Source organism: Schistocerca americana, chromosome 9 (genome assembly GCF_021461395.2).
Source record: "Schistocerca americana isolate TAMUIC-IGC-003095 chromosome 9, iqSchAmer2.1, whole genome shotgun sequence".
Classification (NCBI taxonomy): domain Eukaryota; kingdom Metazoa; phylum Arthropoda; class Insecta; order Orthoptera; family Acrididae; genus Schistocerca; species Schistocerca americana.
In genome coordinates, this window is record NC_060127.1 from 197,915,015 (window position 1) to 197,919,525 (window position 4,511).

Here is a 4,511-nt window from a genome sequence, read left to right on the forward strand (position 1 = left end):
ATAAGTTAACCACGGTATAAAGGCCCGTCCACACGCAACGATCTGTCTGCGCAAATGTCTGCGCACATCACATCTGCGCAGACAGATCGTTGCGTGTGGACAGAAGATTTGCACCAACCTGAGGTGTGTGCAAACCTGGAAGTTGGAGTTGGAGGTTTGAGCGAAACCTCTCAAATCTGTGGGTTCAAACCGCATCTGCGCAGACGAGTTGGAGCGTGTGGAAAGGAGATCGCCGCAAATCTGGCGCGAAATAGCTGTTTGCTCAGTCTAGTGTTCGAATTTGTGCGCACAGGGCATTAAAATGGCTGATAACTCGTCAGTGTTCTCGAGAGCTTGTTAGTGAATTCATTGAAATATGTAGAAACCACCCATGTTTGTGGAAGATTAGAGTACAGAATATAGTGACCGAGACAAAAAGACAGCACCATACAATGCTCTAATTGAAAAATTGCGGGCAGTTGACGCCTCGGTAAACAGAGAAACAGTAATTAAAAAAAAATTTCGTTGCGAACTGTTTACCGAAAAGAGTTATCCAAAGTTCAGAAATCTAGAAGATCTGGTGTAGGAGTAGATCAAGTATACCAGCCAACGTTATAGTATTTTGATCTGCTTGGCTTTCTTAAGTTTCGCCTTGCAAATCTCGCAGTAAATTTATGTGAGAAAACTGCTTTCGCTTTAGCAGCCACTGTCTACACCATTTTGACCGCTTTCACTGTTTCCTGCGGTTGGTCTGAATGTTTTTTGCAACACAAGTTGCGAACACAGACCACAACAGAACTTCCTCCATTTCTATATTTCAGAATAACTGAATTAAATTTTTGACGTTTACGGGGAGCGTAGTCGCTTGCCACTGATTTCTTTTCTACACCGACAGATGGCGGGCGAGTACTAGATTGGGGTTTGTGTCGTGTGAACACACCACATTTGCAGCGATCTTTTGCATGTACAGACATTTGCGCAGACAAATCGTTGCGTGTGGACCGGGCTTAACTTTGGCAGCGCGTTGTACGATGCCATTTGATTCTCAGATTAGTTAATCCTGGAATAGCGATCTCGTTCAGTTAAGTTGGCAACAGCAGAAGAGCACTCTGGGTATTTTCGTGCGTTTTTGAAGTTTATTTACGTCTCGTCGTCTGCAAAAAGAGCTCGATTAAAATCAGTGAAAAGCGATCGAGAGGTCAAAACTATTCCCTGGAAGATGTATTAAAGCTTGTCGATATCGTTCACGATTTCAGAAGCATAATAGAGAACAAGTAAACGGGTGCAGTGTCATGTAGTGAAAAAGTCAGTCAAAACATTTAACTAACCTTGTAATGTATGTATAATGAAGTATCTCTTGAAATTGGTTAAATGATTAAGTTTTCGTCGTTTGACCAATAAGATATCTTTCCAAATTTCAGAACAAAGCATGGGAGAAAGTATGCGATCTCTATAATTCACAAACAACATCAAGCAGAACCAGTGATGAGCTGCGACAGATATATGACACGCTAAAGAAAGAGACCAGAAAATATTATACTGCATTAAGGCAGCATAGGCACCAGACTGGCGGTGGGCCTTTTGTCCAACATAAATTTGTAATTGTGTATACAAAAATACACAATGTAATTAAACTTCCTTCAGATGGCCACACTAGTCATTTTGATCGTGACGCAACGTTTCTAGGTAAGAATGTTCCGTCCAATATGGTAGATGATGAATTTTTCGTCGGCAGCTAATGTAGTAACTATTTTGAAAGGCAAGCAGCTTTTTAAAATAATGAACGTCATGTCATCTTTTCAGAGACTGCAACAACCAGCGACAACACAGGCGTCACGGAGTTTAATTTTGCCGATAATTCTGAGGTGTGCTATTTACGGGCTAGCTCTCTGTCGTAATTAAATTTCAGAATGATTAATTCACTACAGTGGCAATGGTTGTTTTACGGTAACTATAGTACATTTACTGAATTATTGAACACGGTTTGTTCCTCCACTTCTGCTGCTTCTTTTTTTCCATATACAAATAGGCTACCATATTTATGATGAGGCGGTAATTAAATATTTTATTGAGGAATACACATGGAGAATAGGTTGTCAACATTTATAGTGGACAGCCATAAACCTTTTTATATTGCTGGGGTATAATTAATGTACTTATGGGTCATGTCTTAACTAGAGGCTGTTGTCATTTAATGTCTCCTAAATATGTAAGTAACAGTTGCTTTTAAATATATAATTATGGCTTTACAATTATCTCTAGCATCTATGTGTAATACAGGGGGAGGGGGAAGTAACTGGAGAAGTAATATCTTCACTCTGTTCTTCCATGTTTTCTACAATAATCTCTACTTAAAAGTGTCACTTTTGTTTTCAGATTATAAATCTCTATTCACAAATGTCTGAAGTAAGCGTGCCATTGCTTGTGGAGACACATCCAACAGGTAAGAAACATGAAAACTACTTTAAAATAAGTAATTATACGGTAGCACTTCGTACAGTTATCTCAAAAGTGAATGTTGTAATATTCTAGCGCTCCATTTTTGTTCGTAATGAAACACAGTAGTTTCAAATGATGTATTCATTTACAGATATGTTGTGTCTCATGCGTAAGCTCAATGCAAACAATTTTCTTGTTGAATTAAATTAGTTAAACTGTGTGCAACTCATTGAGCTGTAGTCCATCAGATGATAAATTACATAAAATATAAGGAGTTGAGCACTGCAGATTAATCAACATCGACACTTCAAAATGTGAATTGCATACAAAGTAGCTCTAATCTAATGTTTTTTTGCGTTATTGTCAACTGCATGATTTGATTTCAGATAACACAACTTGCAAAAATCCAATACGAGTTTCAAGAAGCCCACTACATCCTACATTGGATCTAAATGCAAGTTCTTTACATGAATCTGACTAATTCTGCAAGCTTGCAGTTACTGCGAAATGAAACAACTGGTAAGCAAATTAATTACTCTGTTCATGAATTTTCTCAGTATTGTAATATAAAATTCAAATATTGCATTACCTGTTGACATCATCCTCTGGCACACAAAATGTAAATCTCATGTAGGGGGAACCGTAAACTTATGTTTACACTAGGTCAGCAGTGCTTATAATTATAGTTTCACAAAATAATATTTTGTTGGCAGTACAATACTTGATGTTGAGTGTAAATATTTTAACAGCCTGGAGGGTTCACACCGGTTAACTCAAAAAGTTAGGCAAATGTAATTTAAAATTTAGAACTACTTAAACCTAACTAACTTAAGGACATCACACACTTCCATGCCCGAGGCAGGATTCGAACCTGCGACCGTAGCAGCAGCGGGGTTCCGGACTGTAGCACCTAGAACCGCTCGACCACAGCGGCCGGCTATAGCGAAGTACTCTTCATAATTTCATTAGATGCATCTGCAGCCGTCATTCAGTTATAAATTAACTGCTTTTACTGCTTCGATGTACATAGTCATACAGTAATACGTTCCCTGACTTTTCACGACTTTCTTTACCTTTCTTCTAAGGCTGTTTTCCTCCCATATAAAGGCCTGTATATACTACACAGAAGCCCCAAAAAGCTGGCATAGGCATACAGTATTCAAATGCAGAGAGATATGTAAACAACCAGAATACGGCGCTGTGGTCGGTAACGCCCGTATAAGGCATGTGTCTGGAGCAGTTGTTAGATCGGTTACTGCTGCTACAATGGCGGTTTATCAAGATTTAAGTGAGTTTGAACGTGGTGTTATAGCCGGCGCCGCGCGACTGCTACGGTCGCAGGTCCGAATCCTGCCTCGGGCATGGATGTGTGTGATGTCCTTAGGTTAGTTAGGTTTAAGTAGTTCTAAGTTCTAGGGGACTGATGACCACAGAAGTTAAGTCCCATAGTGCTCAGAGCCATTTGAACCATAGCCGGCGCACGAGCGATGGGACACAGCATCTGTAAGGTCGCGATGAAGTGGGGATTTCCCTGTACGACCATTTCACGAGTGTACCGTAAATATCAGGAATCCGGTAAAAAATCAAAACTCCGACTTTGTTGCGACCGCAAAAAGACCCTGCAAGAACAGCACCAACGATGGCTAAAGAGAATCGTTCAACGTGACAAAAGTGCAACCCTTCAGCAAATTGCTACTGATTTCAATGCTGGGTCATCAACAAGGTTAGCGTGCGAACCATTCAACGAAACATCATCGACACGGGCTTTCGGAGCCGAAGGCCCACTCGTGCATCCTTGATGACTGCACGACACAAAGCTTTACACCTCACCTGGGCCCGTCAAAACCGATATTGGACTGTTGATGACTGGAAACATGTTGCCTGGTCGAACGGGTCTCGTTGTAAATTGTATCGAGCGGATGGATGTGTACGGGTATGGAGACAACCTCATGAATCCATGGACTCTGCATGTCAGCAGGAGACTGTTCAAGATGGTGAAGGCTCTGTAATGATGTGGGGCGTGTGTAGTTGGAGCGATATGGGACCACTGATAAATCTAGATACGACTCTGATAGCTGACACGTAGGTCTGAT